The sequence below is a fragment of the Papaver somniferum genome, chromosome 9, assembly GCF_003573695.1.
Source record: "Papaver somniferum cultivar HN1 chromosome 9, ASM357369v1, whole genome shotgun sequence".
NCBI lineage: Eukaryota > Viridiplantae > Streptophyta > Magnoliopsida > Ranunculales > Papaveraceae > Papaver > Papaver somniferum.
The window spans coordinates 157988966-158002505 of NC_039366.1; positions in this window are offsets into that span (position 1 = coordinate 157988966).

Consider the following 13540-nt stretch of genomic DNA (forward strand, 5'->3'; position numbering starts at 1 on the left):
AATGATACCCTAAAACTATGTTCTAATTTTCCTGCAAGTATACAGGGCTGTTATAGATAGTAAATAAGCAGGGTAAGTCCTCAGGGACAATGAGGGAACTGATGTTGTTTTTCTAATATTTTCCTAACTAATTTCTAACCTACAGTGACAATGACTAAGTAATTTGGGATATGGGAGGGACTGCTAGGCTTTGAATCCACTTCTAGCCCTATACTAAGCATTAAACTGAGTATGATACTCTTGTCCTTGTAACAGATAAGGAAGAAGTGTCAAGTCCATCACTTACCTAAGGTGTTTTACCAATGGATAGTTCACTCGCAACTAAAGTATTAACCCGGAGCACTAATTGTCTAATCAAGCACAACTAGTCAAAGGATTAACAATAATCTATCAAACATGAGTTGAAGTTCAATCAACACAATGTTATCCTAACTACAATGGATGCTTGACATACATTGTGAGAGCAGAGTATTCATGCACTGAGATTAAATCTATCATACAACATTTTAAGCATTCAAGAATCACACAAACAACATAAATAACATAGTACAAAGCTATGGTTTCATCTCAACCTTAACTTAGTGAACTAAAACATGATCAAATTATACTACTGGATAAAACAGATGAAATAGTAAAATTACAGAACACTAAGAGCTTGGTGCTCCGGCTAGCTCGGGTATACCCACACACACAATACCATCTTCTATTTATAGTTTTACATGAAATACCTAATTTCTAAACCCTAATTTTGAAAGAACTCGAATTTTGAAAATCGAGAATTCACTCACTGATTCTCTGAATTTGTCTCCTCTGCTCTCTTTCTCGTCCTTCTTTTCCTCTTCTGCTACGAACCCATGCCTTCTTGGTCTTCTCTGCGCTCCTAGTTAACCCTAGCTTCTCACTGCCTAATTTATAACATCCAGGAATGATGCTAGGAATGAGAGAGAGGGAAACTAGGGAGATGGGTTTTTGTCGGGTGGTTGTGGTGGTGGAACTCGAGGGATGGGAGATGGTGGAGCAAACGCTGGTGGTGTCGGGGAGAGGGATTTGCAGGCTCTGCAATTTTTGGGAAGAAGGGGAAGAAGAGATCGAGAGAAGAATGGGTTAGGGGCTGTTTGTTTTGGGGTATAGGTATTCTAGGTTATGGTGTTGAGCGGGCTCATCAAATTTTGATGTCAGCGAAGGGAAGATGTTGGATGAAAAGATGAGAGAATGATCCAACGGCGCGATGGAAGTGGATGTGGAGCGACCGTTGGATATGGAATACATCAAAACTGACGGTCCAAGATGGAGTTAGGTGCTATAGTGTTAGACAGGAACATCAAAGCTCGATGTACTCTGATGAAGCGACCGTTAGATGATGGAATGGATCCAATCTGACGGCTAAGGAGAGAAGAGGGTTTGGGTTTGGATTTTGGGTTTAGGATATGGGTTTGGGTTTAGGAAATGGATTTGGGGTTAGGTAATCTTGAGCCCACTTCTTCTTTAAGAACAATTTCTTCCTTGTTAAGCCCATTTTCATCCTTGAGTCTTCCATACCACATTCTTCACTTCTTTTCCGCTAGAGTTTCCTTCGGCTTTTTCCCGTGTCTTTGCTCTTTTCGCTCCGTGAGTTAACCAGGCTTTATTTAGTACCTAAAAATGCAAAATTAATTGAGAAAAGTATTTATTCTTGAAAACAACGAAAACACAGAATATGGGATAAAATGGAGCGTTAGTGCACAAATGATGAGTTAAATGCCAATAAAAAGGTGCAAATATATACAATATTTGGCACTCATCACTGGTGTTAATCAAAATAAGAAATAAATTTCTCCTGAAGAAGTAATTTCTGGCGATAATCAAGATGCTAGTCAAGGCGAAGATTAAAACCGAAATGAAGGAGAGGCTTGCGAGAATATTGGCGAAGAATTTCTGTTATCTCCTTCTACTGAAATTAATATTGAAGCTTGAGCTTCTTATAGCTTTGTCTTCTTGAGCTGTCTTATTTTTATCACTTTTGCGAGTTACATTTTTCAACCAACTTTGGAATCAACTTTTCTTTTTAATATTTTGTTGATGAAAAAGATAATGCTTCTTGTGTATTGATTCCCATACTTGCCTCTCATTATCTTTCTTGCAAAAAATAATCTGTTATGAAATATTTTGTTTTATCATATGGTCTTATTTTTCCTTCCTAATTAAAGGTCTTATTATGCCACCTCTTGTCATTGCGAAAAAATCGCAGGACGTCCTTGCACTTTCATGCAAAAACCCATTGATCTTGCCTTAACTTTTTCTTTTGTATTATAGCCTCTTCAAGAATGTTGCGACAATATGACAGGCCTAAATATTCTTGCGAAAATAAAGCCCCATGACATTGCCGTCTTGCGACGAAATCGCAGGACGTCTTCGCACTTTCATGCGAAAACCCATTGATCTAGTCTTATCCTTTTCTTTTGTATTATTGCCTCTTCAGGACTGTTGTACAAATATGACAAGCCTTAATATTCTTGCGAATAAAAATCCTCATGACATTTGCATCTTAAGACACTTATCAGCTCCCTAATGGAGGGTGCCGCCCTTATCTCCCCCCTGGTTACCCCTTCAAGGAGGCGTACTTCTACCATACAAGGTTAGCTCCTCCCATCCAGTCTTAAAAATAACCAGTTGTTCTCATAGCCTCTTATCCCTTTTACCTATAAGGCTTATGGTTACGAGACTGCATCCTAAGTGGGGTTTTGTTCAGGCCGAGTGCAGTATAAGCCAAGACTTGTCAAGAATGGAAAGGTACGCTTCAAACGTCCCTGGAACTCTTGACTCAACCGTGAAGCTAAATGAATCTCCCCAGCGAAGCTAGAAGCCCATTCAACTTCTGTACATCTTTTATTGTTGCTGGTGTTGGCATGTCATGAACTGCTTGCACTTTTTCTGGATCAACCTGTATTCCTTCCTTTGATACAATGTAGCTTAAAAAATTTCCCTGTGCAACTCCAATAGTACACTTCTCAGGATTCAATTTAATGTTATACCGTCGCATTTGTTCAAAAATCTCCCTCAGGTCTTGTACATGGTCTTTAGCTTCTTTACTCTTTAATAACATGTCATCCACGTATACTTCTAATGTTTTGTGTATCCATTTTGTGAACACATCCTCTACCATTCTTTGGTATGTCGCTCCCGCGTTTCGCAAACCAAATGGCATTTTCGTGTAACAATATAAACCTCTAGGGGCAAAGAAAGCAGTATTTTCTTGATCTTCTTCAGCGAGATGGATTTGGTTATACCCTTTGTACCCATCTAAAGATGATACCCTATCATTTCCCGCTGCGGATTCCACCATTTGAAGAATATCTGGTAACGGAAAACTATCTTTGGGGCAAGCTTTGTTTAAATCAGTGAAATCTATGCAAATCCTGATTTCCTTTGTTTTTCTTTGGGACAATGACCATATTCGCTATCCATTCTGGGTATTTAGCTTCTCTTATGATTCCCGCCTCAAGCATTTTCTGTAGTTCTTCTTCTATTTGGGAATGGTAAGTTGTTGCAATTTTTCTTATTCTCTGTTTAAATGGTCTCACATTTTTGTTAATCTCCAACTTGTGGCATGCAATTGATGGATCTATTCCCGGTATATCATCCATGCTTCCTGCGAAAACATCTTTATATTCTCGCAACAAGTTAACAGTTCTTTCTTCTTCTTCCATATCCATTTTGGTTCCAATTCTCAATATAAGAGGTTCCTCTATAGTCCCAACGTTTATTTCTTTTGTTGGTTCTGCAGCAGTGTAACCGGGTTTAGGTTCTCCCATTGGTATTGGTTCTTCTATTGTTTTCATAGGTCCTTCTCCTTCTTCCGAAATTTCGCTGGGTATTCCTTTGCCTTCTTTTGCCCTTATCATATATGCTCTAAATTCTTCTTCTTTCTTTGCTTCCTTTGCCAACTTTCTGCGAAATTGTTTCTTTTTTGCTTGTCCTTCATAATGCTTTACTTCAATTTGATGACATAATTTCGCATTGTCAACATCTCCTCTGATTTCACCTATTCCATTTGGTGTGGGGAATTTAATACATTGATGCAACGTTGATACCACAGCTTTTATCGCATGTATCCATGGTCTTCCTAATAACATATTATATGGCGATTCCATATCCACCACGCACAACGTTACATGTGTTTCGATTTCTCCAAGTGGAATTCGTACCATTATCTCTCCTTTAGGTTTTGTTGTGGATTTTCCAAAGCCATGAACAAAATATGTTGAACTGGACATTTCTTCATCTTTAAATCCCATTCCCCGGAATGCGTGATAAAATATTATATCCACTGAACTTCCTGTATCGATTAAAGTTCTGTTCAATATCCATTCTCTTGTGGATTTTGTCGTTGTCTCTTTCTCTTTTCGCGTAATAAGCACTGTGATAACCAACGATGTGTGGTTCAAATTTTCTTTTGGTATTTCTGCCGCCATGAATGTAATTTTTTGCTTTTCCCAATCTTTCAAGGGTGATGTCTTTTCTACCGCCATAACTTTCCTTCCTTCAAAATTTCGTATTCTTCCTTTGATGTTTTCATGGAATTCATTAACCATCGTTTTTGTTATCATATTACACTCCAATCTTTTGTCATCTTCATTAATTCTATTCATCTTTCTTCTAATTGATTCACTGATTTATTTAATCACTTTCTTGATTTGAATATTCTCAACAACAATCTTCAACTTTCGATCTTCAAAGTCCCTGTTTCTAGCGCCATTATGTAGTTGCAGGAAATCCTACACTACACCCCTCATGTGGTTTCATTATTAATCACTCATTTTTTAGGTTTACACTCTTAATTTTATTGATCAATCTTTGAATGTTCTTACAAAATAAGATAAAGAAATCAAGAATGATCTCTGCTCTAGACTTTCTCTCTCCTATTTACTTGTTTCTTACTCAAAAAAGATCTCTCCCCTCTCTTTACAACTTGAACGACTATTTATAGGGAAATACATAGTGGATGACAGCTAATCTGTCCTTTATTTTCGGGTATGGTATGCGACATTCTCGCAACCTTACAAATGTTAATCTTGCAAGCTCTCTAATTTTCGCGAGACTATCACATATTTCCTGTGATCTTAGGTGACGTCATTTATTATATTCTTCCTGAAACTGTTCTGCGACGCTATTGTATTGTGCTGTTGATAATTTCGTTGAAGCACTGTCGTTGCGAGATTCTGATCGTACAAACCGGATTGAGTTTGTTTTGGTTTCCAAACTCAGCTGAATTTTTCGGGTAGAAAAGTTCCGCCAGTACGCGTACGTGTACGCGTACCTAAGGTGACTGGTTTACTAGTTTGCAAACTACAAACTCAACAGAATTCTCCAGGAGGAAAAGTTCCGCCAGTACGTGTACGTGTATGCGTACCCAACCTGTCTCCTTTACCATTTCGTATGCACACATATGCACACTCTTGGTTTCCGGTACATGGATTTATACACTAATGTGCGAACACACTATATATGCTTATATCCATAGATGGTTACATAATCTCAACTCTACATTTCAATCATTTAAACATTCTTCTATAATGTTATAATAATCGTTATTCACAACTATCGTCATCAAAGCAATTTTCAAGAGATTGAAACGAAATCATGATTTTCATCACGGGTAAAGATGAACTTAGCTAAAGCGAAAGCTTCCACATATAAAAATTTACCCAACATAATATGTGCGCCCCAATTCTTTTGCAATCCTCACCGCATTTACTAGGGCTTCTTGGTGAGGATGCACTTCCAACACAATCAGGTTGTGTTGAGGTGAACAAAATCTTGCTCACCACAGGTATTTGAAACAAAATCATGCATGGACTCTAGGAATTTAACAACTTCCTTGAAACTTTCAGTAACGGTTCCATACCTTTTTAAGATGTTATCCCTTGTCGAACTCTTGTCTGGGAGATTCTTCTTAATAGTACTCGTTGCTTTATTGATCTTCTTTGGTACCCATTTCTGAGTATCTTTTGGAGCAACGTGTTTCTTTTTCTCCCCAATATAATTAAGAAACTTCTTGGAGGGAATACTAGAAGAACTGAAATTATGAGACTCAGTTTTTCTCCAGTTTGGAACATCAGATCTTGTCATCTTAACAGAATCAGATCTGGTTTTATCTCGTTTAAGATATCTGCAATTCCTTTGCAAGTGACCTGGTTTTCCACAATAAAAACAATGTTTAGTAGAATGAAAACAATTATGTTTAATATTACCTGAATGTGTATGTGCTTGCTTTGGAGCTTGACAGAATTTCCTCTTATCGTCATCAGCAGTTTGTAGAGATACTTTACTTTTATCAACCGTGGAAGGTTTTGGTTGAGAAAAATCTTTAGCTTTGACAAATTTTACCTCTTTGCAAATACTAAGAGCGTCTATTTCTTCATAGCCCAATCCTCGTGTATCACGATGAATTCTACATGCTCCCAATATCGAGGTTAATTTATCTGAGCTGCTATTTCTAGACAAACTCTCTTTTGAACTCGAGTTTTCTTCATCCAACCTTTTGACCTTTTCAAGTGAAATAACTAGATCATTCTTGGATGATTCACATTGAAATTTGAGATCTTCTCATTCCGAATCAAATAACAAGTTCATCTCAATGTTCTCCAAGTTATCTAGTTTTGCTTGAAGTAATTTCCCGATCTCGACTTCCGACAATTTCTTCTTTAAGCATTTGTATTTCGTTGAGATAATCTCTTGCACCAATAGAATCAAGTTGGTCTTGCAAGTCTTTATTCCAACTACGAAGTCTGTCATATTTAGCTTTCTCACTGAAAATGGTGCTTTCAGCTTCCGAGAGTTTCTGATGACATTCTTTAAGAAGATCATTAGCAACTGGATCAACATGGAACACTTCTTCGTCAGAATCAAAATCAATATCCAAAAGAATTTTCCATAAGCTAACGCAACCTCGCCTGCGTACTCTTGGTGATCATAATCAAGTCCATCATCAAGAGTAGGCAAAGCTGCTGCATATGTCGATTGTCTACGGCTCCAGCTAGGACATACTGAAGACAAGTGCCCGAAACCACGACAGTTATAGCATTCTACATCATTATTAGGAGATGTTATAACTTTAGAAAAACTCTTTTTTCTGTCTCTCAAGAGTTTTCTAAATTTTCGTGGAGTAACATCTTTAGTATCTGGCGAACCAAATTTATCCTTAGATGATTCAGAATTGTTTGCAGCTTTAAGAGAAATCACCTCTTTTCTAGATGCGTATTCATTATCAAAGATATTTAACTTTCCAACAAGAGTATTTCTGGAGAGTGTAGAAAGATCGTTTCCTTCTTCAATGGCATGTTTCTTAGACTCGTATCTTGGTGGTAGAGACCTGAGAATTTTGCACACAATAACTTTCTCTGGAATAGTTCTTCCTAATGAATATGAGGAGTTAACTATTTGAGAAAGTCTTTGGTTAAACTCATCAAAGGTTTCATCATCATACATGCGAAGGTTTTCCCAGTCAGAAGCTAGATTTTAAAGCCTTGCTTCTTTCTCCGCGGCATTCCCTTCGAATACGGTTTCTAAGATATCCCAAACATCTTTAGACTTATTACACGTAGTCACGCATGGTGTTGAAGATCTGGGGTAATGGCATGAATGATAGCATTTAATCCATCAGAATTTTGCTTTGCAGCAAGAATCTCAAGATCATCGTAATCACCAATATCCTTTGCAACAGTTACACCATCTACTGTAACTAATGGAGGATTATAGCCATTAAAAATTCGAACCCATGATTGAAAATATCGCGCTTGAATAAAAGTATGCATAACAATTTTCCACCATAAATAGTTCGTTCCATCGAAGGCTGGCGGTACGTGTATAGATATAGCACTTCTGTCCATAGAATCAGATTGCTACAAACACAGACTTATGAGGTCTTAGCGTGTTTGCCTACTATGATACCAATTGAAAAAGCGGGGGTCTAACAACCACACCCAATAATTCGTTTAGCAATCTGTATGGACTAACTCCAATATACTTTCAAGAGAATCAACTAGACAGTCAGACTCAATCTTAAGAAAAGTATATCAAAGAATTATATCTCAATTTCTCAATTCAATCCGCAATCAAACAAATAGGAATTTGCGATCCCGATTGAATATAAGAATTGGACGGTATCAAAAACCAATATCCAAGTGTCAATCAATTTAATCAACAACCCAAAGGTCGGATTCACAATTGATTGAACTTACGTACAACCTGTGATATTTTGATTATATAAACAAATATAATGCGGAAAAGAAATAACACAGACACCAGAAATTTTGTTAACGAGGAAACTGCAAATGCAGAAAAACCCCGGGACCTAGTCCAGAATAAACACACACTGATTATAAGTTGTTACACCAATTTCCTACTACCTATTCGGACTAGATGTAATACCTGCTTCTGAAAAAGCGGGGGTCTAACAACACCACCCAATATTTCGCTTAGCAATCTGTATGGACAAACTCCAATATACTTATACTTTTTATGAGAATCAACTAGACAGTCATACTCAACCAATAAAAAGATATATCAAAGAGTTTATATCTCAATCTCTCGATTTGATCTTTACTCAAGCAAATCGAAATCTGCGAGTCTTTATCAAAGAGAGATAACTTGGACGGTACCAAAGACCAATGTCCAAGGATCAATCAATATCAATCAACAACCAACGGTTGGATTTCCAATTGATGATCTTAACGCACAACCTGTATTATTTCAATTATATAAAATATAATGCGGAAAATAAATAACACATACACCAGAAGTTTTGTTAACGAGGAAACCGCAAATGCAAAAAACCCCGGGACCTAGTCCAGATTGAATACACACTGTATTAAGCCGCTACAGACACTAGCCTACTACAAGCTAACTTCGGACTGGACTATAGTTGAACCCCAATCAGTCTCCCACTAATTCAAGGTACAGTTGTACTCCTACGCCTCTGATCCCAGCAGGACACTGCGCACTTGATTTCCTTAGCTGATCTCACCCACAACTAAGAGTTGTTGCAACCCAAAATCGCAAACTTGATAATAAACAAATTTGTCTCACACAGAAAAGTCTATCAAAGGATAAATATGTCTCCCACAGAAAAACCCTAGGTTTTGTTCCGTCTTAAGATACAAAAACAAGGTGAACAGGAACCAATTGATAATCTGGTCTTATATTCCCGAAGAACAGCCTAGATTAATCAATCACCTCTCAACAATCCTTCTTGACTACACAAGCGGTTTGTCGAGGAATCACAAACAGTGAGAAGAAGATGTTTGTGACTTCTTTATCTTGCCTATCAGAGAACTCTCACGATCTCAAGCCAATCAAAGATTGTACTTGTACGATAGAACATGCAAGATCAGATCACACAACTACGATAAAGTAGTATCGGTCTGGCTTCACAATCCCAATGAAGTCTTTAAGTCGTTAACCTGGTTTTAGAGAAGAAGACCAACGGTTAAAGGAGAATCGACTCTAGAGAGTGCACTAGTATCACACAGACGTGTGGGGATTGGTTTTGCACAATGCTAGATGTCTCCTTTATATAGCCTTCAAATCAGGATTTTGCCTTAGTTACAAAGCAATCCATATTCACCGTTAGATGAAAACCTGATTTAGATTCAAGCTAATATTTCTCAACCGTTAGATCGAAAACTTAACTTGTCACACACACTTGGGTAGACGTTTACTGGGTTTGTGAAAATCATGCCCAAACGTGTACGTGTATGTTGGTTCAACATAGTAACCCAAAAGGTTAACCATATGAGCAATTCATTTTAACCTAGTTCTTCTTCACCATAACTAGATCAGTTGACTCAAATGAACTAGTTAGAGAGTTGTTCAATTTCTATGAGATCTTATGTAACTACACAAGACACAATTGAAACAAATATGATTCGATTTTATGAATCGGCTCATGAACTTTATAGCCACGTTTTGCATAAGGCATTCCTTAGTAATTTAAGTTTCATGTTCAGAGAACATCTTTAGATCATAACCACTTAAGCTCACAAACAAATTCGCGGACTTAAGGCAACCGGTAGAGTTTTCCAAACTCAACAGAAAATCTCGGTAAAGAGACTTCTGCCAGTTCGCGGACTGGGTTCGCGGACTAAACACGCAAACGAGTTTTTGGAAAATCCCAGAAGAAATTCTCGGGAAGAGAACTTCCGTCAGATCGCAAACTGAGTTCGCGGACTGGGTTCACGGACTTGGCAAAGCCAATTCCTCCGGTGTCTCTCAATCAATAAAGTTCGAAAACTTCGGATTAAGGATGCATGGTTATGTAATCTAAACTCTCATTCCAATCATTGAGACATTCTCAGAGGACGTTATATAGCCTTTATTCACAGACCGTTTCACGTCAGATTAATTCTCAAAGTAATTGAAACTTTTCATGACTTTCGTCACTAGGTGAAGATAAACTTGATCAAAGCGAAACGCTTTACCAACACACGATTTCGAGAAAAAGATAAGTAGTGAATATCAAATGTGAATATCAGCTCGAAATGTCAAATGTGTATGATCCAGTTTATATAGCATACGACTTTTTGTCTCATAAGAAGTAGGAGATAGAATAGATAGACTTTTGAGTGATATATAAGTTCAAGTCTCCACATACCTTTTTGTTGATGAAGTTCCACGGTTCCTTGAGTAGATCTTCGTCGTTGTATGATGATTCGCCATGAAGTCCTTGAGATCAACTACACTTTTCTATCCTAGTCTGAGACTTAGTATAATAGACTAGAAATCAAGACTCATAGTTTTGATCACTAACATTGAAAAACATGCTTGATATAGCAACGCATGCGAGGTCGACCGATATATGCTCTAACAATCTCCTTCTTTGTCAATTTTAGTGAAAAAACTATTAATACATATGGAATACAAAAAAGATAAACTTTAGTGGCTCCTATTCCATAGTCTAATCTTCAACGTTCCTTGAAATCTTCGTCCTTCCAAGTACTCCAATGATCCCAATGGTTGTAAGTTTAGCACCACCGTTGTTGAAGATCTGTAGCTATAACAATGAGAGAAATCGAGATTCTCGATCATTATTATACAGTGTCATAGTATAATTATGTAACATCAAATTCCAATTGCATCACGACTTTAACAACAATACTATGGTGATATGTATCACTCCCCCTTAGTCAATACTCCATCTCGATCATGGAAACCACTCCCCCTTACACAATAATCCGAAAACCAAATGTATTTGTAGTGTGAACTACATTATTTCTCCCCCTTTTTGTCAATAAAATTGGCAAAGGTAAAAGAACGGGATCATAATGAAATTTCCACAAGAGACATTTCATAGACTAAAAGAAAAATACATACCAACTTAATTTAGATGCAATAATAAAGCCGAATCTAAATGCATTCATCAAGGAGTTTTAAGATACAAGATAAACCCTATAAAATTCCACAACCACACACCCCGCAAGATATTACCATTAAGCACAAGTTCAAAAGAACTCTCCCCCATTTGATGTCATTCCCGAAAGAACAACAAGAGCGACCTTAATTTCGAAAGAAAAGAAGGATTTTTAATTGGACACCAAAAACCATAGGAATGATTTTCTATATCCAAAACTCAATCAAATTAATCACAAGTAAACCCATGATTAATTTAATTGGAATATGCAACTAAATCAAACCACAAAAGTGATCAATTTAATTGATTGTGCTCAATCATAAGTAAACTTACGGAGCTACGACTAAGATAACCACAAGGAGATGACTACCTTAATCGTTCAAATACTCAACATAAGGAAAACCTTACGGAATATACGACTACATCAACCAATAAAACATGATTAGTATAGCTGTTCATATAGTCAACACAAGAACTTGTGGAATATATGAAAACTCAACTAGATTAATTACAAGAGAACCTCTAATTAATCTAATTGGAATACACAACCAAACTAATCACCGAAGCAATCAATTTAATTATCAAAAGATTTTGCTCGACAAAGGAAGACTTTCGGAGCAAATAACTAAATAACCAATCAAGATGATTAATTTAGTTCAAGAATGCTCAACATATAGCATCTCATGGAACAACCAACAAGGACAATATTAATCGACACAGTTGTAAGGTGCTCAACATAAGATACACAATGGAGCCTTCACGGTAAAACATAACAAAATGGATCAATGAAGATCAATACCGTGGATAACATACAAGGATCTATTCTATTTTCCATCACTATTTGCATAACGACATAATAGACTTTATCCTTGTCACACAAAAGATTTTACCCTATTTTTTATCAAATAAATGACTGCATAGGTATAACTTTTGTATTTGTCAAAAGTCCATTCGTCCTTTCATCAATACGAATACCAATTTATGAACGACTTTACTTTTGACAACATATGGGACCTTCAAGTTCACGGACGCAAACAATACATATCCCATAAAAATATTGCAATACTTCAAAATCAAACAGATTAATACTGCAATAACATCATCCTCCAAATATTTTTAGAATTTAAAAACCAATAAACCTAAAAACAAGAAGATGAAAAACAATAGATATGTGTAGTCACAATAATGGCTATTCCAAACTCTAGTAATCCTTCTCAAAAATAAGAATAAATTCTCATAAGAAGTTTCCTAGGCAACAAGACAAACTCGTAATGCACATACAAGATGATTTGTCCTTATAGAGTAGAATCAATATTTTTCGCATGGATTTACACCAATAATAGCTACCAAAGGCGTATAAAAGATTTTCTTAACAAAGAAGAACATACAAAGTCAATAACGACTATGCACCATAGTTCAGAAAGGATAATTGTGAACATTCAAGAATTCCATAGCACTGCGTAATACTTTCCATTCTTGAACTTCCTTCTTTGTGATTCACCAACAACATTCTCGTAAAAGCTACAAATTAGTTTAGAAGAGTAGTACTCCAAGAATCCAAGTGCCCAAGTTCAAGAGAAGAGGAACAAGTGTAACGAAACGGAGCAAAATACTCAAAAAAAAGAGACAGGACAAATACCAATCTTAACTAATCCAAATTCAAGGTTTATCATCTCCATTTTGAATATAATTCAAATAAAAATAGAGTTCAAAAAAAATGAGGTCAATCCGAGTTCGGACGAAGAAGTTACGGCCAGAACAAGTTTACCGAATATCGACGTCTACAGGCAAGTATGCACACGGGTTTGCAAACGAATTTTCCAGTTTGCAGACTGGGTTTGCGAACTTAAACCCCTGGATTTTGGTTTTAAATGATGTTATGCATACTTGGTATGTGTACCATGAAGTCCAAACATCCCGAACTAATGTATTCAAACCTAAACATTTAAGAACCTTAAACACAGATCAAGTTAGGTAGAAATGAACGATAATCAAGGTACATGGATCATTATAAGTACTCAAACAAGTAATAAAAACATAAAACTTGATCAAGTTTATAGACGTACCTTTTTAGAAAAGTCCAATTGAGTTCTACAGCCTTACAGAATATAATATGTGCGCCCTAGTTGTTGTGCTTCCCTCATCGTATACATA